The sequence below is a fragment of the Rattus norvegicus genome, chromosome 9 (assembly GCF_036323735.1).
Source record: "Rattus norvegicus strain BN/NHsdMcwi chromosome 9, GRCr8, whole genome shotgun sequence".
NCBI classification, from domain to species: domain Eukaryota; kingdom Metazoa; phylum Chordata; class Mammalia; order Rodentia; family Muridae; genus Rattus; species Rattus norvegicus.
Genome location: NC_086027.1, coordinates 33,046,084 through 33,073,910, shown reverse-complemented (window position 1 = coordinate 33,073,910; position 27,827 = coordinate 33,046,084). Strand labels below are relative to the sequence as shown.

At 41.2% G+C, this 27,827-nt stretch overlaps 2 long non-coding RNA genes and 1 pseudogene across 4 annotated transcripts in view; 1 reads left to right on the top strand and 2 right to left on the bottom strand.

Annotated features, from left to right (window-relative positions):
* Positions 1-14,721, top strand: part of LOC120094649 (uncharacterized) — a 51,261-nt gene extending 36,540 nt beyond the window's left edge. The window contains exons 4-5 of one of the 2 annotated variants that reach the window (XR_010054739.1): positions 8,430-10,123; positions 14,581-14,721. This is a non-coding gene — a long non-coding RNA (uncharacterized LOC120094649). Of the gene's footprint in view, positions 1-8,429; positions 10,588-14,580 lie in introns of those variants that run through there. The other variant, XR_010054738.1, reaches the window with a different exon arrangement.
* The window catches only part of LOC120094650 (uncharacterized), a 97,520-nt gene extending 71,486 nt beyond the window's left edge, over positions 1-26,034 (bottom strand). Inside the window, exons 1-2 of one of the 2 annotated variants that reach the window (XR_005489067.2) lie at positions 25,772-26,034; positions 16,448-16,508 (exon numbers count right to left, since the gene is read on the bottom strand). This is a non-coding gene — a long non-coding RNA (uncharacterized LOC120094650). The remainder of the gene's footprint in view (positions 1-16,447; positions 16,509-25,771) is intronic. The other variant, XR_005489069.2, reaches the window with a different exon arrangement.
* Snrpd1-ps1 (small nuclear ribonucleoprotein D1 polypeptide, pseudogene 1) lies at positions 20,937-21,502 on the bottom strand (annotated as a pseudogene).
* Positions 26,035-27,827: the final 1,793 nt, after the last annotated feature.

Sequence of the window (27,827 nt, the reverse complement as noted above, 5' to 3'; positions counted from 1 at the left end):
CAATGTGTGTTTTGAGCTTTAGTAAGGTTTCTTTTACGTATGTAGTTGCCCTTGTATTTGGGGCATAGATATTTAGGATTGAGAGTTCATCTTGGTGGATTTTTCCTTTGATGAATATAAAGTGTCCTTCCTTATCTTTTTTGATGAATTTTAGTTGAAAATTGATTTTATTTGATATTAGAATGGCTACTCCAGCTTGCTTCTTCTGACCATTTGCTTGGAAAGTTGTTTTCCAGCCTTTCACTCTGAGGTAGTGTCTGTCTTTGTCTCTGAGGTGTGTTTCCTGTAGGCAGCAGAATGCAGGGTCCTCGTTGCGTATCCAGTGTGTTAATCTATGTCTTTTTATTGGGGAGTTGAGGCCATTGATATTGAGAGATATTAAGGAATAGTGATTATTGCTTCCCTTTTTATTCATATTTGGATGTGAGGTTATGTTTGTGTGCTTTTCTTCTCTTTGTTTTGTTGCCAAGACGATTAGTTTCTTGCTTCTTCTAGGGTATAGCTTGCCTCCTTATGTTGAGCTTTACCATTTATTATCCTTTGTAGTGCTGGATTTGTAGAAAGATATTGTGTAAATTTGGTTTTGTCGTGGAATATCTTGGTTTCTCCATCTATGTTAAATGAGAGTTTTGCAGGATACAGTAACCTGGGCTGGCATTTGTGTTCTCTTAGGGTCTGTATGACATCTGTCCAGGATCTTCTGGCTTTCATAGTTTCTGGCAAAAAGTCTGGTGTAATTCTGATAGGTCTGCCTTTATATGTTACTTGACCTTTTTCCCTTACTGCTTTCAATATTCTTTCTTTATTTTGTGCGTTTGGTGTTTTGACTATTATGTGACGTGAGGTGTTTCTTTTCTGGTCTAATCTATTTGGAGTTCTGTAGGCTTCTTGTATGTCTATGGGTATCTCTTTTTTTAGGTTAGGGAAGTTTTCTTCTATGATTTTATTGAAGATATTTACTGGTCCTTTGAGCTGGGAGTCTTCACTCTCTTCTATACCTATTATCCTTAGGTTTGATCTTCTCATTGAGTCCTGTATTTCCTGTATGTTTTGGACCAGTAGCTTTTTACGCTTTACATTATCCTTGACAGTTGAGTCAATGATTTCTATGGAATCTTCTGCTCCTGAGATTCTCTCTTCCATCTCTTGTATTCTGTTGGTGAAGCTTGTATCTACAGTTCCTTGTCTCTTCTTTTGGTTTTCTATATCCAGGGTTGTTTCCATGTGTTCTTTCTTGATTGCTTCTATTTCCATTTTTAATTCCTTCAACTGTTTGATTGTGTTTTCCTGGAATTCTTTCAGGGATTTTTGCGATTCCTCTCTGTAGGCTTCTACTTGTTCTCTAAGGGAGTTCTTCATGTCTTTCTTGAAGTCCTCCAGCATCATGATCAAATATGATTTTGAAACTAGACCTTGCTTTTCTGGTGTGTTTGGATATTCCATGTTTGTTTTGGTGGGAGAATTGGGCTCCGATGATGCCATGTAGTCTTGGTTTCTTTTGCTTGGGTTCCTGCGCTTGCCTCTCGCCATCAGATTATCTCTAGTGTTACTGTGTTCTGCTATTTCTGACAGTGGCTAGACTGTCCTATAAGCCTGTGTGTCAGGAGTGCTGTAGACCTGTTTTCCTGTTTTCTTTCAGCCAGTTATGGGGACAGAGTGTTCTGCTTTTGGGCGTGTAGTTTTTCCTATCTACAGGCCTTCAGCTGTTCCTGTGGGCCTGTGTCTGGTGTCCACCAGGCAGGTCACTTGCAGCAGAAAAGTTGGTCTTACCTGTGGTCCCGAGGCTCAAGTTTGCTCGTGGGGTGCTGCCTACGAGCTCTCCGCGGCAGCAGCAACCAGGAAGATCTGTGCCGCCCTTTCTGGGAGCCTCCGTGTACCAGGGTTCCAGATGGCGTTTGGTGTTTTCCTCTGGCGTCAGAGATGTGTGCAGAGTGCAGTCTCTTCTGGTTTCCCAGGCGTGTCTGCCTCTCTGTAGGTTTAGCTCTCCCTCCCACGGGATTTGGGTGCAGAGAACTGTTTATCCGGTAGATCCCTTCAGGTTCTGGCGGTGTCTCAGACGCAGCGGTCCTGCTGCTCTTGGGCCCTCCTCTGTGGGAACCCTGAGGCCTTATACAGTTTCCTCTTGGTCCAGGGATGTGGGCAGGGGTGGGCAGTGTTGGTGGTCTCTTCCGCTCTGCAGCCTCAGGAGTGCGCACCTGACCAGGCGTGAGGTCTCTCTCCCACCGGGTTTGGGAGTAGAGAGCTGCTGCGGGCTGGGCATATCTGAACATTCTTGACTCATCACAAAGATATTTTCTTTTCTCAGAAGGTAGAAGAAACACTAAAAAGATTAGAGGCTTCAAACTTTGGACAGAGAATTTACTGTGGAAAACAATCAGATTGCACAATACAGCTGAGTGTGCAGCGTGATACCCCAGCAAGTGCACACATGCCGTAGGCATGAGAGCTGGCTCGGATAGGCTCTTTTAAGCAATGCCTTAGTCTTTCAGAAATATGGGGGAAAAAAACCTGTGATATCATCTTGGAAACAGGAGACTTAATTTAGGATCTTAAAAAAAAATGGATATGTTTCCCACTTCCAAAAGTGGTCATGAGCAGTATGTAGGACACTAAATGTGGATGTCTCTTGAACCCACTTGGGTTTCTGTGCTCTCTCAGGATTCCCAGGAAAGCAGTTGATTCCATACCCTAGACCTAGAAAACTCAGACAAGCAATGAGCATCTTGTAGCTGAGAACTTAAGACTTGTTTTGACCAATTTGATAATTTGATTAGAATGAAAGGCAGTAAAAGACCAATCCATGAAAATTAAGAAAAGTCAACATAAAGGGTAAAAATGGAACAGAGAAAAAGAAAAGTATATTGATAGGTGCTTTGTTTTGTTGTTTTGATTAGTAGAGAGAGTATCCCCCTCTCTCTGTATATACATATACATATACTTACATATACCTGAATATACATGTAGCTATAATGGTTTTGATAGGAATCTATAATCATATAGGTGACACACTTCTTTATTTTGTGTGGCTGAACCAAATAGACTTGGGAAATGTGGCTCTGGGTTTTTGTTATTTTAGGAATGCCGAACTGCAGGCCAATAGTTGTCTCACATGGGTCAGAAGAGATACTTACCGAGTAGAAAAGCCTCGTCTCTGGAAAGACTAAGGCAATGAGTTACCTAACAAGACCCATGGGAGTCAACAACAGAGGGAGCCCTGTCTTGTCTTCCAGGAGTGGCGACTGCGGGGCTCCTTCCAACAACACTATTACATCGAAGCACATTTGAACTTTTGAGAACTCACTAGGCCAGGTCCTTCTGCGGGCTGAGCTGACTTAGAGAATATTCTGAAATGAACAGTACATGGAGGGAAGATTCCCTGTTGTAAGAAATCGAGAAGAAAGCATGAAACTTAGAACTCACGGGGACTTTATATAAGTCTGGCTGAAGAAAGAAAAAGAAAAAATAAAAGCGAAAATACAAAGCACTAGATAGCTGATTTGCCATTTATAACCCTTTCGCTTTGGGAGAGGCAGTGAGATTTCTCACGCTAGGCTCACAGTTGGTGGCTAAATCTTGGAGCATCCCACCCTGGAGGTGGGAAAGCAGGTTAGGTCAAAAGTGCGAAACAAAATAACGAGGGAAATAGCAAATATGAAGATGTATAGAGTAAAACACATCCAGGACCTTAATGTTTGCAAACTCAGAGTAAAAATAGAAATAAATCTTATTTTTACTACATTTACATGTTTTGTCTCTCATTTTTGGAGTTTAAGAATATTCAAGAGAAGTGATCACGGTAGATTTTTAATTATCGTTTAAATAATTTAAGAGCCCTTGAGACTTCAATCAATGTTTAACTGTTGAATGAATTTATTTTGCATAGTTTTGGGAATCGGGTATAGGTTTAAGACCCTGGACATTGGATAAAACCAAAGTGAGGGTGGGTATATCTTTTAAAAGAGCAAAGAATCCTCCAGATATTAATTAACCTATCTAATAAGTTCATGGAATCACTGGCTTGGAGACTAATTCAAGCTCAACACTGGAAAAGAGTCTGTAGTGAAATGGGTGTCCCTGCCTTTCACATCTTAATTCCCTGCTTCTTTTTCCTCTGAGTGTACAGTGTGGTTCTTGTAGGGCTGGGACTGACCTGCAGCTCGGGTTGGGTGAACGAAGCAGCAAATGTGCAGAAGCCAATGTGCAGTTGCAATTAAACTGACGCACTGGAAGCCACCCTGTTGCGGTAGAAATAAATGGTGGGACGATCTCCTCGTGCGTACCTGGGCGGTCCCTCTCTCGCTAGCAGGCTCCAGTAGGCCACTGGAACTAGCGCTAATTTATCTCAGCAGCTCCACGCCGCCCTAAGTACTCTCTGACCCAGGCAGTCCACAAGCCGTTCCAGCGCGGCAACCTGCCTTCACTCACAGCTCTATCCCATATCACATTTCCAATGGCTACTCTCCGAGCCTGGCAGCAAGCTCTCTACCCGTCTAGTTCACCAGGTGGATCGCTGCCATGCCAGTTTCATACAGCGGCCACCTATCTCATGGCTCTCTTACTGTGGACTCAGTTAAGTCACCACAGAAAGAGTCACCACCATACAATATCCTCTGATCCAATTGACAACACAAAACCCTGTACACACCCATTCCTTAAATATAGTCACAACAGCCTGAATCCATGCGCAGAGAAGAATGTTAACACCTGCGGCCATGTTCTCCCAGCTCCTCTTCCTCCCTTCTGCTTCTCCCTCCCTTTTTTAAAAAAAATTATTAGATATATTTCTTTATTTACATTTTAAACGTTATTCGCCTTCCCAGTTTCCTGTCCATAAGCCCCCATTCCATCCCCTCTCCCATATGGGTACTCCCCCTATACATCCCCCTTATTTTCCCCCCCTTATTTTCCTGCACTGGGGGGTCCAACATTGGCAGGACCAAGGGCTTCCCCTTCCACTGGTCCCCCAGCAAGGCTGTTCTCTGCTACATATGCAGTTGGAGCCCTGGGTCAGTCTTTCGGTAGTGGTTTAGTCCCTGGAAGCTCCGGTTGGTTGGTATTGTTGTTTTTATGGGGTTGCAAGCTCCTTTACCTTTTTCAATACTTCCTCTAATTCCCCCCATAAAACCTCTGTTCCCACCTCCCTTCCCTCTCATCCAATGACTGGCCTTGTTTAATCTTGTCTGCCTTCACCTGCATAATGACATCGACCTACACCACCCTTATTCTGCAACAGCAGCTTTCTCAGTCTGATTCCAAAGTGAATGCTTGATTCATCATCCCAACCAGCAGAGTCCTTCCTCTCTTTTTTCAAAACTCTTCTCCTTGGAGTGCGAAGATGTTTCAGCACTGATTAATAAGGAGACTCTTCTGTTTCTTCTGCCATCTCGGCAACCCTCCTTTTCAAGGGGGGAGCCCTCTGAAAAAGCAAGCAAGTAATTTTCTCTTTCATAATGCCCCCACTTTCACCCCCGCAGTTTGCTCATCTGAGCTAGTTTTAGAGTTAGGCGTTATCGTCAATCAGGGTCAACATATTCTTATTAAGTATTTGATCAAAAAGACATTTTCGCAATGGCCACTTATAAGCTCTATGCACTGCAGAAATTGTGGCCATTTCAGTGTCCTTTCCATTCCCAGGATTCTGAAGTCACCAGAGGAAAAAGACTGGTCAGTAAACAGAATGCAAAAGTAAATATAAGTGAGAGTTAAACAAGCCCCATCATTTACCCAGTGGTGAATATTGGACAAAGTAAAGCCAAGAAAAACAAGCAAGCCTTCTCTCCAACGAACATACCAATAAATGGAAGTCAGGACAACACGGGCCAATGGAGGACAGAATCCTTACTCAGCTGTTTCTTCCACAAACTGTAGCTTAGCAATTTTGTCTGAGATAAATTGTTCAATATTGGAAGGAAGCTCTTTAAGACTCGACTCAGGATGTTGTAAAGGGATGCTCTCAGGATTCAGGAAGCAAGCAATTCTAAAGCTTTGGTGGTGGTGGTGGTGAGGTCCCTGAAAAGAACCAGCCACACTAGGCCTTCTCTTCACCAGGTTAAGCAAGCATTAAACAGGCCCAGCAAAGCAGTACTGTCTAGGAGACAGCAAGACCAACTAAGCTTCCTGGAAGATAGACTCTGGAAGACTGACTAGCCAAGCTTCATGGAAGGAAGGGGCTCAGACTACCCGAGCTTCCTGTAAGCTGTTCAGGACTCCAGTATTCATACCCTGCCATCCACACCGCAGTGTGTTTTTTATGATGCAGCTGTATTTGAGTCACAAGAATGACTCAAATCTGTAAGCAATGGCTCCCCCATATTCCTGTAAGTAAACCCAACAAAACTCATTGGTTCACCAAATTGACTTCTCTTCCTTTTGTTTGTCATCTGTTTTCTATGTGCAGTGAGGAGATATTTGTTTACATCTCTCCGGGAATAGTATCACAACACCAATAAAGCATGTGTAGTTCCTGGGACCTGAACCTCTCCTATCAAGTTAATGTAAAAGGGATTTTAAAGGTCACACTGAGGACTAAATGAGGTTGTACAGTGTACAGTGGCTAATGTGATACCTAGTATAGTAACTTATAAATTGATGGTATCTACTTCTATAATTTCCATACACTCAATCTAAAATATTTGTTTTCATATAATCTTCAAGAGAATGAAATTTCTTTAGGTTTTTATGTTGAAGAGCACAGTCAGTGCCTTGAAGGCTAGTTTATGAGAAATGAAGGAATACAGTTGATTAAACTTTCCAAAATGTCTAAATGAGACCAATTTTGGATGCTTCTATAATTTGATCAATAGATAAATTTCAGTACTTGGTAAAGTCAGGAATACACCCACAAGGGAGTGAACATCCACTAAAAGGGCCTTAGAAGTGGTTGGCTTTGGGGAAATTATACCACAGGAGAAACACAGGCTCCACTGGCCATGTCCGAACTGGTGAGGACTGATCATCTCTAAGGGCGGTGCTCAGAGTGTAAGCTTTCAGGAAGACTTAAGCATATGACACAAAGAACAACGGATTCGTAATGGACGTGGTAATACCCAAGGAGAGGAGATTGCTAGCTCCCGGAGTTTTCATCTGATGCTGCCTTGCTCTGAAGCAAGCCCAATAACAGGTGAAATCATATTCTGCTTCTCGCCTGAGTAGGAATCCCAGACAGATAAACGGCTCATAATGGCCCCTTTTTGGTGATTGCAAGGTACCAGATGTTGAGGAAGCAGCATCTCCTTCAATAGCTTCTCCAAAGGGTCTATGTAGGCAGAACCGTCTGAGGCCAGTTTTATTGTGGAGGAAACTCAAAGTTAAAGTGATTATGGAAGAAACATGGATAATAAGAGACAGGGCGATGTTTTCTGTGTTATTTTAATGCTGACATCTTTAGTCTTGCTTGGCAGCTACAGCTCTCTCTTACACACCACACACCACACACACACACACACACACACACACACACACACACACACACACACACACACACCCTGCACACAGTCTTTCACAAAATCTCTTCTAGACCTTCAGAATATAACCCAGCACTCCCATTGCCATGGAGCCACCATCTTGTCCTTGTGTTTTGTAATCACCCTTCCAACCAACCAGCCCATAGTTGATCTCTGCTTTTGACCTTGAGTCTTTTCCCACTTTTCACTCCCCTCTCACCCAGGCCTTCATAGACATTCCACACATCTTCCTGAAGTTGCTCCAACCATGAGATGATTTTTCTCCACATGGAGGCCTGCAAACTCCCTGAGCACTTTCAGTCACTTCCCAAGTATCATTGCTCATCAAAACATCCTGCCTGTGGTGGACTGGAATGAGAGTGCCTTCTATAGGCATTGATGTTTGAATATTTGTAACCTAGGTGTTGGCATTGTTTGGATAACTTTAAGAGGTATGGGCTTGCTGGAGGAAATATGTTGGGCAGGGGTGGTTTCTCAGCAACAGAGGGCCCAAGGGATCAGGCATGCCTGTGCAAATACCCCGTTTCCTCAGAGTCTTCTCTGTAATGCCAGAGATCTCTTTGGGAATCTTGACTCCATGGTTTACCAACACCTTCTGTACAAGTTTGTCACTGATATTAAAAAAGGTCTTTTATGTAAGAGACAGTTCTGGTATTCCTGGAGTCATCTCTTAAGCAGTGATTTCTTATTTTACTGTTTTCTATGTAGTATTATCTTACTCTCCAGCTTCTTTTTTAAAGGAAGGACATATTTCATAGCATCCCATGAACACTCAATATATTACTTCCTAAAAAACTACTAAAGTATAACAGGTGTCCACTTCTTTAAGCCAAAATTTCCTAACATCAAAGACAAGATTTTTTTTTGTCAAAAGTTTTGTTCAGATTTTGGATTTGGCAGTAGAATTATTATACTATTATATAAAGTATGTGGCTCCTAATGACTAATCCTTTGTATATTTTACAGATAAGAAAAAGCCTTGTTGGAATAGAATTGAAGACCCAGAAATGAACCCACATACCTATGGCCATTTGATCTTTGACAAAGGAGCTAAAACCATCCAATGGATAGCATTTTCAACAAATGATGCTGGTTCAACTGGAGGTCAGCATGTAGAAGAATACAAATTAATCCATTCTTATTGCCCTGTACAAAGCTTAAGCCCAAGTGGATCAAGGACCTCCACATTAATCCAGATATACTCAAACTAATAGAAGAAAAAGTGGAAAAGACTCTTGATCACATGGGTACTGGGGAAAATTTCCTGAACAAAACACCAATGGCTTATGTTCTAAGATGAAGAATTGACAAATGGGACCTCATAAACCTGCAAAGCTTCTGTAAGGCAAAGGACACTGTCCTTAGGACAAAACAGCAACCAACAGATTGGGAAAAGATCTTTACCAAACCTACATCTGATAGAGGGCTAATATCCAAAATATACAAAGAACTCAAGAAGTTAGAGTTCAGAGAGCCAAATAACCCTATTTAAAATGGCATACAGGGCTAAACAAAGAATTCACAGCTGTGAAATATCAAATGACTGAGAAGTATCTAAAGAAATGTTCAACATCCTTAGTCATCAGGGAAATGCAATCAAAACAACCCCCGAGATTCTACCTCTCACCAGTCAGAATGACTAAGATCAAAAACTTAGATGACAACAGATGCTGTCGAGGATGTGGAGAAAAAGGAACACTCCTCCATTGCTGGTGGGATTGCAAACTGGTACAACCACTCTGGAAATTAATCTGGAGGTTCCTCAGAAAATTAGACACTGCACTACTGAGGACCCAGCTATACCTCTCCTGGGGCATATACCCAAAAGATGTTCCAACATACAACAAAGACACATAGCAGCCTTATTTATAATAGCTAGAGGTCGGAAAGAACCAGATGTACTTTAACAAAGGAATGGATACAGAAAATGTGGTACATCTACACAATGGAGCACTACCCAGCTATCAAAAACAATGACTTCATGAAATTTATAGGCAAATGGATGGAACTAAAAAATATCATCCTGAGTGCGGTAACCTGATCAAAGAAAAACACACATGGTATGTACTCATTGATAAGTGGATATTAGCCCAAAAGCTTGGAATACCCAAGATACAATACACAGACCACATGAAGCTCAAGAAGAACAACCAAAGTGCAGATGCTTCACTCCTTTTTAAAAGAGAGAACAAAAATATTTATAGGTGGGGCTATGGAGGCAAAGTTTGGAGCAGAGACTGAAGGAACAGCCAGTCAGAGCCTGCCTTGCATGTGATCCATATATATACAGCCACCCAAATTAGATAACATTGATGAAGCTAAGAAGTGCATGCTGACAGGAACCGGATATAGATGTCTCCTGAGAGACACAGCCAGAGCATGTCAAATACAGAGGCGAATGCTAGCAGCAAACCATTGAAGTGAGAATACGACCCTCGTTGGAGGAATTGGAGAAAGGATTGAAAGAACTGAAGGGTCTTGCAACCCCATAAGAACAACAGTGCCAACCAACCAGAGCTTCCAGGGACTAAACCACTTCCCAAAGACTATAAATGGACTGACCCAGGGCTCCAGCTGCATATGTAGCAGAGGATGACTTTGTTGGGCGCCAATGGAAGGAGAAGCCCTTGGTCCTGCCAAGGCTGGACCCCCCTCGCAGTGTAAGGAAATGTCAGGTGGATGTGAAAGGGGGGGATGGAGAGGGGAATACCCTTATAGAAGAAGTTGAGGGGAATGGGATAGGGGGCTTATCTCTGGGAAACTGGGAAGAGAAAAACATTTGAAATGTAAATAAAATAATATCCAATAAAAGAAAAGAAAAAAGAAAAATTAAAGAAAAAAAAAGAAAAAAAGCCTTGCTACCAAAGACTCCAAACGATAAGAAAAGGATTGTGTACCTAGACCAATTAGTGTCTCAGTAAAGTGAAGAAGTAAAGATAAGGTAGCTCACCCCGTGCCACCCAAATTCGAAGATAAGGAAAGATCCTGCTTTTCTTGTTCTGGGAGGCATAAAGGGCAAAACCAACCACAATCTCAACAGAACCAGGAACCATTCCAATTCAAACATGTTTTATTCTAAATTTTTCTCTGAGTCTGCTTTGACAAGAGAAAAATAACAAAAGAAGCTTTAGGAAATAGTGAAAATATCTAGGCAAGTTCAGTGGATACCTGTAGTTTGTTTTCTCTGTCCTATATCCTCATTTTAGAGAACATGTGAGGATGTGGGCCATGTTGCCACATGAAGAGGAAATGACCTGCTTGGACCTGCGAACCAGAGTATCCTCTCCTTCTGGACACAGACTTGTCCTGTTGCTACCATGTAATCTACACAAACTCAGCAGCTATCTGACAGAGTGATGTGGACACTGTGCAGTGAGGTGTGGGGTGTCTGTCTGAACTGTTAGATAGGAAGGAGGACTTGAGGTTGGTGGGGCTGGTGGCCATCTTCTCAGATGAATGAAGAGAAATGTCTCAGACCTAAACCCTCACTGAGGAAAGCACACAAAGAAGGCAGAACAAAGGGAATTCGTATCATTTGACTTTCCACATTGGGCTACAGCCAAAGTCAGCCTGCTTCTCTGGCTTTCTCAGTTTTATGAGCCAAATGAATTTCTCGCCTCTATATTAAATGGCTAGTACAATTTGGGATTTCTTTCTCTTTTGACCAAAAGAGGCCCAACTTCTGAACCAGAATTCTTCATCAATATCTCCTCAATTGTCTGACGCCTTATTTGCCAACAACTAAAATACATCTTTAAAGTCATGGCCCGTTAATGGTGGCTCTCAGTCTGTGGCTCATGCCCCCACAGGGATCACATATCAGATATTTACATTATGATTCATAACAGAAGCAAAATTTCAGCCACGAAGTAGCAATGAAGATCATTTCATGATTGGGGAATACCACATGAGGAACTGTATTAAATCGCAACAGCATTAGGAAGGTTGAGAACCACTGTTGTAGAACAATGAAGACGATTCCAATATGCTTAACTTCATGTCTTAACTTGTCTCTCCCCCTTCCCCATTTCTTCCTTCCTTCCCCTCCACCATCTTTTTTTCCCCAAAAAGTGGTAATATACTGTAGCTTCTGTATCAGAAAGTAAGTGTTATAAAGAGACATTCAGTGTCAACAGTTACAAATTCAAATTTTATGACTATTTTTCAGTCATCAAGAAAGCTAAATAAAGTAGTATCCATCCCCAAATGCTATATTATTTATAACTATATATAATTATATATAATTTATAATTATTTATAATTTATATTGGTTAGCACCCCCCCCCAAGAAGATTGAATCCCTTTTGTGGTTTTGTTTTTTTGTTTTGGTTTAGTTTCCACTTTTTGTTTGTTTATTTTTGGGCCTACTTGATACTTACTAGTTATACTTTTGACCAAACTGTAGCTTATCTGTCATTTGTTCTCACTATCTGTAGTGAGAATTATGATGTTTTAAGTAAGAATGTAAAATGAATACTACATACATGTACACATACATGATGTATATACACATATATACAAACACACACTACTGACACACATACACAGACACATACTGTGCACATATTCACATACTAATTGCACACACATACATACACAAGCACACATACTACCCCACACAATACACAAACTGCCTATAGACATGCACACATGAAAATTCACTGCCTGTACTCATACACACATGCACATCATATCTACATACATACATACATGCATACACATGCACACACACACACACACACACACACACACACACACACACACTGCTTTCCTTCTGGGAGTAGGCGCTCAGTAAAAGGTAGTTATTTTTATATTATCACTATCACATTACTTTCACCGACTATTTTTAGATTCTGGAAGGGGAATGGCATAAAAAGGTATTCTTACTCAGTCTTTAAGAATAGCTAAGGAAAATAGGACATTGCTAAGTAAGCAAGAACATTTGTGTCTCTGTCTCATGCCTACATTTGCAATAATATGAATAGGCAACAAGATTAAGTTTCTTTTAAGGGACGCTCCATATTTTCTATCCTCAAGCCAATGACTTCTTGTTTTCTCCCCCTGAGTTTAAAAAGCCTGATAAAAAGATAAAACCAGTGAGGTATGTAAGCGCCCGTGTTAACGTCCCCATAGAAAGTCTTACTCTCAGTTTTGCACACCTATCGTAGAACAGAGTAAACCAAGCTTTCCTGGGTTAGCCACACATTTTTCTGCAAAGGTCCCTGAGCTAGATTTTTTTTTTTACTGGAGTTTGTTAAAAGTATATATGATTGTTTCATATATGTGGCTTAAAACTCTAAATATGCAAAACACACAGCCAGCGAGGATGGGAGGAAGCTGGGATCAGAAGCTTCAGGAAGCATTGCCTAACATTGTTTTTCTTAGGCCAAGCATTTCTTGTTGGTTTATTATTTCAACAACTCAATGACAGATATATATTCATGCCCATGGCAATGTTGATCCTTAAAAACACAACTGAATATATTAAAATATGGAGGCTTTTACAGTGACGCATATTGGCCTTGAAGCTACCTTTCATCTTTCTCCTGCTAGGTATTTGAACGAAAAACAATGTCTTCTTTTGCACAGGTGTAGGGCTTTATAAAAATGCTTTTATATGGGGTTTTAAGTGGGTTACACACTGTCTTCCATAAAACACTAACTGACGGGGAGTTGCTGCTCATCTCTCTTCCTGTTTTAAATCTGTAAAATTTGCAGCTCTGCGCCTTAAATAGTTTGCCAAAGGTCAAGCTTCTAAAGGACACACTCAAGGAGAATCCACTCAGCACATTTGTTGTGTCAAAATTTCATTACTTTTTTTTTTTTTGCTGTTGCTGCTTCATTTTATTTTAAATTCTTGAACTTCTCTATCATCATCCGGCTAACAGAGAGTTAGTTTTGGTGAACGTGAGAACATTTTTGTTTTCATTTAAGGGAAGAAAAGCTGATTGACTTTTCTACTACATGTGGCTCCTACAACACAATGATTACCTCTTTATCTTTTAGGAAGCAGGACATATTTATGAATTAGTGACAGTTCATGAGTTAGTTAGGTTTCTGTCATGGCAGGAAAAAAGCCCCTCAGGTAAATGATCTGTGGGGAAAGATTCATCATTCTGTCCATAGTCAGTTACCTTTGAGCTAGCTGAGGCAGAACCCCATGACCATGAACATATCACAGAGCAAAATACTCATATGTGGCAGCCAGGAAGCAAAGAGAGGGAGTGAGAAGGAACCATGGGTTCCATATTCCCTTTGGGCACAAACCCCCAGCTGTCCAACGCCTTTTCATCACACTCTATCTCCTAAAGGTTTTACCCTCTGGTCAAGGCCTCTTGACCAATTCCTTAACACACAGGCCTCTGGGGCATTCAAGATTTAAAGTATAGGAGATAAATGAATGAGGAAGACCCATGGATGTCTTGGCATGTTAAATTATCATTAAACTGGTTAAGGCATGTGAAAGAAAACCATTCTATATAGGCGTCACTTCTTCATCTTTCCTTCTTTTCCTCTCTGGTACTGATTAAAAACTAGATAATAGAATGATATGCTGGACTATTCCATTTGGGAAGAATTGCTCACAGGTGATGCTGGATTGAAAATATCCACTCTGGTAATATTTTATAATCCAATTTCTGAATAGTCCTTGTCTTAGGGTTTCATTGCTGTGAAGAGACATCATGACTAAGGCAACTCTTATAAAGGACATTTAGCTGGGGCTGGCTTACAGATTCAGAGATTCAGTTCATTATGATCATGGCAGGAACCATGGCATCTACTAGAGAGGCATGGCGCTGGAGGAGCTGAGAGGTCTACCTCTTGTACCAAAGGAAGCTAGAACTCTGGGTCTCATGTGGTTAGTGGGAGGGTCTCTTTGCACCCCCCATAGTGACCTGCTTCCTCTAATAAGGCCACATCTATGCCAACAAAGCCATACCTCCTTATAGTGCAACTCCCTGGGCCAAGCATATTCAAACCACCACAGTCCCCAACACATTTTGTCCCCACCCCCACCACATTTTCCAGTAAAAGACCTTTATTTTTGTTTGTTATTCAATTTCTGTTTTCTAGCTAGAAAACACCATTAACTCTTACCTTCTTGCTTATTTCCCAGACCGAAGAGTTTGAGGCATTCACAGCTACCTGGAGCATGACCCTCTCTCCTTAGCTCAACTTAGGAACACTTGCTTCAACTCTATTGCTATCGAATTTTAAGCAGAAGTTACAATTCTGCCAGGAAGAGTGAAGATGTGACCGTTCTCAGATTGAGCACGTGACAACTGAAATTTTACGAAGGGGGAAAGGAAAGGGTGGAAGCAGAAACACTCTGTAGCAACAACTACTGTAAGTTGTCCGTGGGAAGAGTTGCCTATATTGTGGATTAAAAAAATCATGCCTCGTATGTAAAAATGGTTAAAGTCTCAGATGAAGCTGAGGGACGCAAGCACAGCATTAGCAGATATAGAACTGGTCTCCTTCAGGAACATCCCCTGTGTCTAGAGTCCTGTGCTTTGTCCCTGGACAAACTGTCCTTTTGCTCTGGACCAGTGATTATTCTCTACCATTCTTCTTGTCTCTCTGGCTGGGTCTCGCTGGCACTACCTTCTACCCCCATTTCCAGTGTGGCTGTGTTGGGTGTGGGGTGAAAATGATCCATGCTTTTAAAGAGCTGCTGCCTGACGGGTGCACTTGAGAGACTTTGCATGGATGCGCCAGGATCCCCCTAAGGTCACCAGGTTCTAGATATACTTTATGCAGTGACTAGATAATATTTTGGTGCTCTTGGTAATGACAGGATGTATGTTACGTTTGAAAAGATAAAAATTCTATACAGCCAAGGCCAGGGTTGGGATATATTTTTTCATAATAATGTCTCCCAACGAAAATGAAAGCTCCTATTTTCAAGGCATATATTTTTTTTCTTTCTCATTTGGCTCTGAAATGGGTTGTATAATTTCTGGCTAATGTTATGTCGGCAAACACCATTACAACAAATGCCTACTGAAAGTTCATCTCTTGAAGCCCTGGTTCTTGTAATGCTTACACAACAGGACAGCTCTGGTCTGGCAACCCCAGCCATCTTCAGCTTCCCTCAGGTCCCTTGTAGGGCTACATAAGACTTAGCAAGAAGAATATTAAACAGCAAACCCACAGTGTCTTAAGAAATAACAAAGCATTATGACTTAAGTAAGTACATTTAGAGTGATTAGTTAATCAATATTACATAAATGGTATAGCAGTCTACAGTCCATTTAAAAAAATCACTCAAAAATACACTTACAGGAGAGAGCCTCGCTTCCCAGTCAGCGATGATGTCTTTTTTAATAGATGTCTTAATCAAGAGGCACCACAAACCTGTGTTTACACATGTAGTTTTGTAACGGCTCAAAATTCTCATGAGCAACGCCAATTGTATATATTTCAACTCTCCTTACCTCAGGACGTTAGTAACTCTATTCTAAGAAATGTGAGTTATCAGCAAAAATTGGGGGTGGGGAGAGAAAACAATAACTAACAACCTAAGATGTTCTATTATTACATTTGACCCTGACTGCAGTCTTTAACATCATCTGTTGCTATGAAGCCTGATTACATTCCCAGGGTTCCTATGTGCTTAGGAATAGTTTCTTTTTAATACATTATAGAATCACATTGTTTGGAGAGCAAACATATTTTGGGAGCAAATCGATAGTGAGATGCACACTCAAGGGAAATCAGGGGTGAGGAAACAGCATCACTTTAGAACTATTTGCAGTACATACCAGATTAACTTTTTGAACTCTTCCAATAAAAGAAAAAAAAATACAAGTCAGGTTATATGACAAAGCTTTCCTCAAATTTCATGCCTGGGTTAGTGTCCAACATACATGAGATTCTTGTAACAAATGAAAATTCAATTCTATTAACTCAAATTCTATTAAGTCAGCTTTTTATATTTTCAAACAATGCGCATATACCTGAAGTAAATTTCATGTACATACCATTGCCCTCATCAGCATAAAGACAAGAATCTGTCTTCTTTAAAATCCATGTCCAATGTCTCTGTTTGGAAAGAAATTATCTTTTTTAAGTTTTTAAAAAAGATTTAATTTTATTTATGAGCACTCTGTAGCTGTCTTCAGACACAGCAGAAGAGGGCATTATATCTGATTACAGATGGTTGTGAGCCACCATATTGGTTCTGGGAATTGAACTCAGGACCTCTAGGAAGAGCAATCAGTGCTCTTAACCGCTGAGCCGTCTCTCTAGTCCTTTAAAAACCGTATTTAATCTTTTTGTACAGTTCAGATTTTATCCCCCTCTCAGTCTACCTTCTGACTGTTCCACATCCCATATGCCTCCCCTGACCCCTCCTCTATCTCCATAAGGATGTCCCCACTACCCCACCTCCAACCCACGAGACCTCTCCACTCCTGGGGCCTCCAGTCTCTTGAGGGTTAGGTACATCTTCTCTGACTGAATCCAAACCCAGCAGTCCTCTGCTGTATATGTGTGGGTCCCATATCAGCTGGTGTATGCTGCCTGGTTGGTCATCCGGTGTTTGAGAGATCTTGGGGGTCCAGGTTAGTTAAAATTGCTAGTTCTCCTACAGGGTCTCCCTCCTCCTCAGCTTCTTCCAGTTTTTCCCTAATTTAACTGCAGAGGCCACAAGCTTCTGTCCATTGGTTGGGTGTAAATATCTGCATCTGACTCTTTCAGCTTTTGTTGGGTCTTTCAGAGGGCCTTCATCACAGGCCCCGTTTTGGGAGCACACCATATCCTCAGTAATAGTGTCAGGCCTTGGGGCATTTCTTACAGTTCTTCAGATGAATGTCTGAGGTCAAGAGTCAATGTGGCTGGCCTGTATCAAGAGTTCTCCTCTTTAGTTGAAGTAGGCTACTGTCTCCTATCTCAGAGAGAAAGAGATAGGAGGAGATACTGGGGAAGGGGAGAAGGGGGTAGGGGATAGGAGAGGGAGAGGACAGAGGAGAGAGGAGAAAAAGTTTGTGGGGGGAAGACAGAGAGAGGGAAGGGAGGAGGAGAGAAGGAGGGAGGTCTATTTCTCTGATGTTTCTTCTTATAAGGTATTGCTGTCACCACAAAGGGTTCCTTCTTATGTCATCACTAGATACTCACTGCCTCCAACCAGCATCAGTTTCACCTAGAGATTACAAATTTAACACATGGCATTTACAAAGTTAATGAAGTGGGCTGGAGAGATAGCTCAGTGGTTAAGGGCACTGACTGATCTTCCAGAGGTCCTGAGTTCAAAACCCAGCAACCACATGGTGGCTCACAAGCACCTGTAATGAGATCTGATGCCCTCTTCTGGTGTGTCTGAAGACAGCGACAGTGTACTCATATATCATAAATAAATAAGTCTTTTTTTTAAATAAAAAGTTCATAAAGCAAAAAATGCCTAAACAAATAGAAAATAGCTGTAAATATTATTATATTAAAAACCATCTTTAAATGAGATCTATTTAAACACATCAAAAGAAAATATTTTCATTGGGTGGGGGGGACCTCAAGGAATGAACCAACCAAACAAACAAATGAAAAACCCCAGGAAGATCCAAGTATCTTGCATCCATAAGAAGTCACTTTTAGTACAAAGACTCAGATGAGTTAAAAAGTGAAGGGCGAAGGGAAGCATGCACTGTGAGTTCATATCACCAGGAAACCAAAGCCTTTTTCAGTCTCAGGCAATTAGGTTTTAGAACAAGAAAGAATATTAAAGATAAAGGGCTGTTGTATATTGGTCAGGATCTCCTTCTCTAAGGTCCCGCAACCCTTGTGAACTTAACAGCTTCTCAACACATGAGGTGAAACTCCATCAGAAGAGACAAGGCTGTCACAGTAGGTGGCGGAACTTCTCCAGAGGGCTACATAAAATACTATGACAGGCAATGGATTGTCTGGGGCATGGGCAGGGACGTGTAGAAGAGCAGCTTTAGTTTACACCGTTATGATTCTTTCCTCGTCTATTGTAAGGTATCTACTATGTATTGAAAAGTAGGAAGCGAGAGAAAGAAGACAGCCTCAAACTGGACAAGATTCCTGCCACACACATGGAGCCTCAGTGTTCGCATCTCTCAAGTGTGGACCATAGGACTCTTCTGTGAGTGCTTCAAGGATTATGTTAGGTACATGCACCAAGTGGTATTGCATAAGCCACATGGGGTGTGTTTGTGTGTGTGTGTGTGTGTGTGTGTGTGTGTGTGTGTGTGTGTGTGTGTTTATACCCTGGTCAACCTGTAGTATAGGAGTTGTTCTCTCTTTCTACCATGTGGGTCCCTGGTATAAATCTCAGGTTGTCAGGCACGGTTTATGTAAGTCACACGATCGCCTCATGAGTCCTTAAGAAGCTTTCCATTTTTTTCAGATATTGGTCATTTCCAACTCAGTTTTAGTTCTCGGATGTAAAGGTCTGAGAGAAGACCTCTGGTGCGTACTTTTCGGTGCCCTAGTGACTTGAGTTTTGTTGTATATGATAATTCCTTCATTTCCTGCCATGCAAGTTCAGTGATTCACATCCTTCAGTGCTTGGGAATTTGGTCATATGTCATCCACTGACGTCTGTACAGCAGGACAGTCAGGCACATAATGTAAGTCATCCTAGCATCCTGCATTGGCTTTTACATTTTATCAATAATGATTTTAAAATTTGTATCACATTATGTATTCATTTGCATGTATAAGTCCGCCCCCCCACCCTTCGGGCGCGCGCGCGCGCGCGTGTGTGTGTGTGTGTGTGTGTGCGCCCCTATGCCAGGATCAGAGGCACAAGTTAGTTCTCTTCCTCCACCCTGTGGGTCCCTGTATGAATCTCAGATTGTCAGACATGGGAGTGGTGTCCCTGTCCATCAGGTCTCTGGTCCTGTCTTACCTTTGAGAAGCTTCAGTGTCCCAGCTCAGCAAGACCTTGTTACCTTTGGCTCCTGCTAGGCAGAACCGACAGTAATTAACACACGTCGCTGACTCTGTGAGTTCACCTGTTGCTTCGGTCTCACAAGCCCAAGCTTAGAGCACGAGGGAGCGGGAGCGAAGAGTGGAGGCAGGAGACAAAGGGTTAAAGAACATGCCATATTTTCTTGCAGATGCAAATACTTTTTTTCCTGAGATCAGTTCTAAAACTGTACTTATGGTCTGGGTGTGGGGGGACAGCATTTGTCGAGATGTGCTATAACTGTAACTTTAATCACTGTTAACGCTCCTCAATTAATACTCCATAAGAAATATAAGAATATAAGCTACTAAGAGTTCAAACACACCTAGTTACCAGTCTCTGAGAAAAGGCACAGTGCAGAATGCCCCAGTGATGAAGAAATGACATCATTTCAACGAAACTTTTGAGGCATTTTGACATTTTGAAGCTGAGAGCTCTCACAAAAGGTCAAAGGATCAAAAATTAATTCTAAATAAAGGTTGGCTTATGCATTTTAAGCCAGGCTACCTTTATGTAACATGTACTGTGGCCACTTGAGGCTGCTAGTGGTGTGGTGTTGGTCCTGCAAAAGGGACAACCTTTGTCTGTGTTTACTCAGACGCTTTCCTACTGTGGTCTCTTCTCCTGGACTCCCAATCCCCTCTTAATTCCTAATTCAGTCTTTGTGCTGCCCTGGGACTTTCCAAAGCACCACATTACTGCAGTATGTCTGTTTTGTTGCCTTTTTACTTCTTGTTCCTACCTGTCCAATGTAAATATGTGTCCAATATGTAAAAAAAAATCAAGAGAAACATATTGGACACGTATTTACATTTTCATATTTTTCATATTGGACACATATTTTCAACCAAAAGCAAATTATAAGAGACAAACTTTATTTTTCTGGCCTGAGCCCCAGAGAGCACAGCATGTATGAAGCAGTGGTATTTGGGACACTGGATGTCTGGGGATGAGACACATTGTTCTGCAGGAGCAAGAAAGTGAACCTGGCTATTCACATGTTTGCCTTGTGACAGACCCTGGGGCGGGTTCCATGTCAGCCAAGTCACACATCTGCACTGTGTCAGCACTGGGAGAAAGAAACCAAGTCCTGGATGATGACGGCGCCCTAAGTTATGGCGCTTGGGTCTTATGTCCACAGAGTAACATCACTAAAGGTACTGGGTAGAACGCTGCATGGGAGAACCCTGTGCACAGAAGGAGATCTAGGTGCTCAGAGGAGTCTTGGTCACTGTATTCAACTAAGCAACCACTGAAGAAAAGCACACGAAGACTAAATGAAGCAGTGGCCGGCAGTCACACCAGCCGTGGATCACGCCGGTCCCTACCTGACGTATCAGAAAACTTTATGGCTACGAGGTACATGGAGTCTTTTCTTGTGGTGAACAATGCATTTTAGGCTGGGCAGTACTCCCTTTACTTTGGACATATCTCTTTTTTTAAATTTTTTTTCATGCTCAGTACATATGTATTTCATGCGGAACATACTCTATGAATACAGTAGCCGCTAAAACTTCAATTTGATAATCAGCAGAAAACTCTGTCCCTATCCTTATGTTTGTTAAAAACTGACAAACAAACAAAACCTGTACAAAAAATACCCCAAATTCCTTATCAATCTCAAACAGCAATCTTGAGAGACATTATCGCCTAGGACCCCCTCTTCCTCTGCCACGACCACGCCCTCTTCCTCTACCCCGGCCTCGGCCTCTTCCTGCAACAGCCTCTCTTTTCTTAGACTTCACTTTAGGTTCGACATCCACAAGTAGTGTATCTAGAGGTAAACTGTCTGGTAGAATAAAATACCGAATGTTATTGCCTCGAATACTCAATGTTTCCAACTGTACAGGCTCTCTGTTCTTCAGGGCCATTTTCACAGCTTTAAGGTGCGTATTCATGCTGACATCTACACCTGCGATTGTTCCATGGACTTGCGTTCCATTCTTCAATTCAATGGTTACAGTTTCATGAAAAATTTCATCAAAAATCTCACGAGCTTCATCCTAGCGGCGCAGTCTCCCTTCTAGTCCAACTGTCCACGGAATTCAGTCTCCAAAGACCCACAGACTAGGAGTATGAATGGCCGGAAGAGCGACATATCTCTTTTTATTGGTTATTTTATTTATTTACATATCAAATGTTGTCCCACTTCCCGGTCTCCCCTCCGCAAACCCTCCATCCTGTCCCCCTGCCCCTTTGCCTCCACCTACCCACCCACTCCCACCTCACCGCTCAGAGCAACGACTGAAGTAAAATGTTAATATGCAACTTGTGTCCATCTTAGAACAGAAGCTAAGAACGTTTATAACAGCACAATATAACTGCTCATTGGGGCAAGACAGTATATGAGATCTGTAACAGTCAGTGTTGTGCATGATACCCTACCGGAGGGCTGAATTTCCAGCCAGATAGCCCAATGGTTAGATGCTATATCAAAATCGAATTGTACAATTATCCAAATTTGACAGTGAAAAGCAATATGTAGATGAGTTATTAACATTGCTAAATAGGCTGAAGGAGGCAAGTTTTGCATGAGAATTCATGCTTCAGACCGCCAGAGCTTTATTCCAGGTGTCAGGATAGACACTGGATACTGAGTGAACTGCCAAGAATAAAAATGATCTTCCTCTTCCCCCTCTTCTCTCCCCTCTCCTTCCCCCTCTCTCTTCCTCTTTCCTGCACTGCATCACATGGACTTAGTGTAGCATTTCAGCGAACATTAGCTCACCCAATCTCTATTTCTGGCTCCTTTTGTAAGCTGCTGCACAGTTCTGGCTTCTGTGAGACAAGAGGATTTGGGCTAGTTCACTAAGTGTTTGGTTCTCTTGGGTTGCATAAGGTGTAATCTCAACATGTTGTCTTCTACTTTGGTTTTTTTTTTTTTTTTAAACGAACCAGTGACGACTAATCCTCTGCCATCTGAAACAATCTGTAAATATTGGTTATTTGTCCTCTCACAAAATCTTCTGCCACACTTTTTTTTCTTTAGTCACTGTGGATCATGCCATTGTATGTGTGTGTGTGGGGGGGGGGGTTGAATCAAGCTTTTCAAAATGTTCCAGAAATTGTAATGTGGATGAAGTTTACTTGAATGTATGCATTTTAAGTTGTAGATAGATCATGTATTCTTCCAGCAGTAAAAGAGTTTTATAGTTTAATTAAGTGCTTTCCTATACTGCATTTGAATAAAACATTATTCTGGGAGACTATCATCTATCTATCTATCTATCTATCTATCTATCTATCTATCTATCCATCTATCTATCTTTTCTCTATTTATATATAGATACATCTTTCTGGTCATCTAATATATACTTTTCAATTGTGAAAGTTTTATATTAATTATGTGCCTTCCTATAGGAATAATTTTCACAACTCAGGAGGTTTATCATCATGTATCATACCTCTATATCTATCATTTAGTATGCCTTTGTCTATCATCTATCTGTCTGTCTGTCTATCATCTGTCTATCTGCCTATCTATCTATATACCATCTATCTATATATCTATCATCTGTCTAACTATATCTATCTACCCATCTATCATGATTATATCCATCAGTTTATTGATATACTTGTAGGTTTCCATATCCCTAGCATCTACAGATTCATCCAATCTCAAATGAAAATACTTTTTAATTGTACGGTAAAACAAAAGCCAGCGCTTTGTACAGCATTTCCATTAGGATTGATATCAGCAGTCATCTGGAGAGGAGTCAAAGTATCCAGGGAGGGTTGCACAGGTTGTATGCCTTCTTATAGAGAAGGGCATGCGCGTCTCCCCAGTGCTCCTGGGACTGACTTCCTGCCCTCATGCACAAGTATCAAGGGATAACTCCATGTGTGTGCTTAGCAGCAACAGTGATAACCCTTGCTTCCCTTTGTCAGCCTCTTCAACTGTCACGTTCTTCCATTCCGTCTAGCTTTAGTTTTGTTTTGCGCTTTCATTTACATGTAAATATGATATGAACATAAAACATGATTTTTCAATACATGCAGTATTACTAATGTGTGTGTTTTTTTAGACTGAAGGCACCATAATATTGCAAAGGTGTGTCATATTGCGTGAAACACAACAACTTGGAAATGTACACAGGACACACAAAGACTACAAACACGTTGACACACCAAGGTAGAGTGCTGAGCGGGAGTTTTAGTAGCAGTATTTTGTGGTTTGGCCTCCCTCTTTGCCAGTAACCTGCTGTAATGATTTAATGCTGTGTTTCAATCTTGAACTTGTGGGAGGAGCTCGAGTAGCAAACCTGTTTAAGCTGCGAGCTGAGTTGTTGCTACAGAACTTTAGAAAGGATGAACCATGTAGCTAGTAATCCTGCAAACAGCCCGAATGCTTCAGTAGTATATTGGGGGTTAATCACTTATTTTATTCAAAGATAGCCCATTCATTCATTCATCTCCATACTAGGGATGCCAATGGATGCATATGCAAAGAAAAGTATTTTAGACAAGTGTAAGAGACAAAAGCTTACCTAAATACACTGTATAAGCAAGAAGAAGTGAATTGTGCTTTGTCATTGGTATCGAGTTCTAGAAAGTAGAAAGTCTCAAAAAAAAAAAAACCAAAAAAACAAAAAACAAACAAACAAAAAATAAACAAACAGAAACCCCAAACTGACACAAAGTAGCTTTACTGTTTGGTTGGCAGCCTAAGCAGAGGAAGTGCTGTTCTGTGGCAAATCTGCTGAAGTGGCAAATTAAAAGAGTTAATCACCAACGATTAAAAGCTGCATGGAAACCTCAGGTAACATTAAACCTTTCCAAAGACAATTCTTCAGATTCCGTGCATCGCATTTTGGATGACAGAATAATTGACTTCCCAAATGGGGGACATTCTCAGGGTGAAAGGAAGATTACTAATTATCCTAGCTAACAAGAGTAAACTTCCTATCTTGGGAAATTGTGAATGGGGGTATTGAACGTGAAATAAAAGGTTATTTTCTTCTTGCTTTGTTTTGAGATAGGTTTTCATTACTCAGAGCTGTCTTGCCTGGACTTCACTATGTAAACCAGACTGGCTTCAAAGTAAAATGACAGATTTTTTAATTCTGCTATGTCTGTAAGTTGGCAGGGTAGCCTGTTACCTAACATGTATGTATCCATAGATACATAGATGCATATATTTGCGTAGACATCTGTGTATACAAAGACAGAAAACCCATATTATCAGAAATACAAAACTTCTGGATAGACCAGGAAATGAGTCTCCTATTTTAATCACAAAGTATTTCGAGTCAGCTTTCTGTGCCAAGCACTTCCCACATGGGAATTCTGTAAGAGTGTGGCAGAGCGGCACAGGAAGTGTATGAAAGGAACACCACATTGGAAAGCTCAGAACCTGCAAAGGGTAGCTGGTATGATTGTCTACCCTCTTTTCTGTGTGTGCCTAGGGCGGTGTGTGTGTGTGTGTGTGTGTGTGTGTGTGTGTGTGTGTGTGTGTGTTGGGAGTGTGACACATTATGTAATTTCATTGTATACATTATGAAATTTTCAAAGAATAAAAAAAATGCAAGGTGGGCGTGGCATGAGAGTAAACGGAGTTGGCTCTATTTTGTTCTGAAGTGTATACAACTCAGTGTGGCAGAAGAGGGACAGGTGGATGCTTCATTTCTTGCTCTACTGTGAGCATAAATAAGTGGTTCTGGAAAGATACATATCTATAGCTCTCTGGAAGTATTTTAGTGTTATTCAATGACCTTTTAATCCAGGCGCCTGCGCTCTTTGCTGTAAAAACTTAACAGTGTTCAGAGTCTATACATCACTGCGCCGTAGTTGACCATCAATGAAATACGGACTAACTTTGCAGAAACAAGACGGCTTAAGGTCAAGTCCAGAATTGGGCTTATGCTCAAGTCAGTGTGGGCTTATGCTCGGTCCCCTAGATTTCTCAGTATCACCGAGGATATATATGCTCTTGTTTGATTTGTACATAAAATGAAACCAAATGAATCCCATACAAACTTCTGGGGTAAGAAATATAAACATTATGTCTGCTTTTTCACGGCCTAGGACAGTCTACTTGAATCCGAGTAAAGAGGGTTTATCATGTTTCCACTAGGTATCTGTTGTCATTTCTGCCTCTGTTGCTGTGATAGTGTTTGACAAAACGAGTTTACAGAAGGAAAGGTTGATTCTGGCTCTCTTTTGAGAGAGGTCCTCTATTCTAACAGCAGCTGTCAGTACTATCCAACCACAACCACCTCAGTGTTAGGCTTTATCCTGGTCACTGTTGGATCTAAGCGAGCCTCTGGGTGGAGAAAGGATAGAACTGGGGAAGGGAAGAGAAGCAAGACTGTTTATTAGGTATATAGCGCATGCGCAAGACAACGAGTGACATGAGGCAACAGTGGAAATGTGTTACCTCTTAGCAGATAGTGATGATGTTTTCTGCTGTTGCTGGGTCCCTCAGGCTGGCCACAGAGGTGCCTGATGGTTCTACTGTTACCAGAACTCTCGGGCTGGCCACGGAGGTGCCTGATAGTTCTATTGTTACCAGAACTCTCGGGCTGGCCATGGAGGTGCCTGATTGCTAAGAGTCACCCTTATCTGCACACGCTGGCCTTCGTTTGCTTTTCTGTATCTGCTACTGGAGGAGGAGGAAAGGCTCAAATCTCCTCTCAGTGTCACGTTTAGTACTTTGTGTAATGGGGACTCAAGGGCTCCTCTGAGTTCTGAACAGGAGCCTTAAGAGAGTGTCTTTGTGACTAATAGAATTCATTTGAAGGAATTAAAGAGTAGGATCTGAATGCATTAGGGCAGAGTGCCTCTTTTCAGGCACAAACGAATCCATCTGTTTAGAATAGAGCTCTGCTTGCACAGAGTTTGCACTGGTCTTAACTCATGCTTTTCCTTGCCGGTTTGATTAGAATCCAGTATTCAAAAAGACGGGATTACTTGGTAGAGGTCATCAAAAGAGCCTTCTGAGTCACCATGAGTGACCATTTCCTCTGATTACAGCAGGACTTCGGGTAGGGGGGAGATAATATATCACCCAAACCTCCAGCTATGGGTTTGAGCCTTTGCACTGAGCTTCGTAGGCTCAGCAACTTTAGAGAAGTTTGTTGTCATTTATTTTATGTCTGCTTTTGGTATGGATTAGGGTACTCTATTCTTCTAGAAGTGCCTTGTTGGTATTAGTGAACTCTGGATTGCAAAAGGAGTTAAGCAAATGGATGCTTTGTAAAAGTCCTTTTATCCTCTGTAACTGTCAGCATTATGCCTCCATTTGCACTGCTTTGAAAATGGGAATATTGACTCTGATTTGAGAGCTCCAGTAAGGATCAAATGAGTCTAGTAGAACTGTAAGAGGTTTGAGGGCCCAGAAGAGGTGGCTTACTGGTTAGAGCACTCGCTGCTTTTACTGAGGATCAGCGTTCATTTCCCAGGTGGCTTATAATGACCTGTAACCTCAAATCCAGGGTATTTGATGCCATTTTCTGCCTTCTGTTGGTACCCACATACACGTTGCACACACTCACATGGACACACAAATGCATGAAAATAAAATCTTTTTTAAAAGGCTGTGAAATTGGTAAAGTTATGTAAAGGGTAGAGGTTAACATTCAGAACACTATAAAGTCAAACAGTGTTACATTAAATGCTCAACATTACTTGAATGCTTCTGCTCTAAAATCTTTGGGCGTAGCATTTAAACTAAATCATCATAATTACTCTACAGGGTATATACTATTATCATTCCTGTTTTTATATGTGACCTTAATTCATACCCGGGTTAAATAATGCAAAATTAATTCAAATGCAGAATTACTAATAAGGAAGGTTTAGCTGTCTTTAAGACTGTAATACATTTCCATGGTAACAAACAGCATTAAAAAGTAAATTCATCCAGTGGGTAGAAAGCCCAGTTCTCCACACTGTTTTGAAGAGCTAATAATAACCATAAAGAGAACTCTTTCTGCACAATTGATCCAGCCAAAGCTTGGCCACTTGCTGGTTTAACAAGATCACTTTCATGTATTTTACTTCCTTCCACTTTTATATCTAGGTTAGAAGAGCTCTCTTATTCTCTCCAAAGTGCCCGTGGGTGTGGGTGAACTCTGTTAGGTATATTCCTGGAAACAAGAGGTGCTAAGCAAACAAATTAAATCCTTTGATCTTTTGTAAAGAAAATGCCTCTGCAACTGTCAACTCTTTAAAGAAATTCAGTTCCTTTTTAATATGAGGGATCATATGCCAGAGTAAACACTGATGATTTCCCTAGTTAATACCTTGATGTATATTTATAGATTAAAAAAAAACAAAAAAGATCCTATTGCCCAGAACTAGTTTTATTATAATTATGTAGCTTCTAGATAGGCAAATATTGTATATGTTTCATTTTCATCTAGATTTCAAAAAATGAAAGATCAGACACATCCATAGTTAGCTTTTTAAAATTAAGAAGTCTAAAGAGTTCT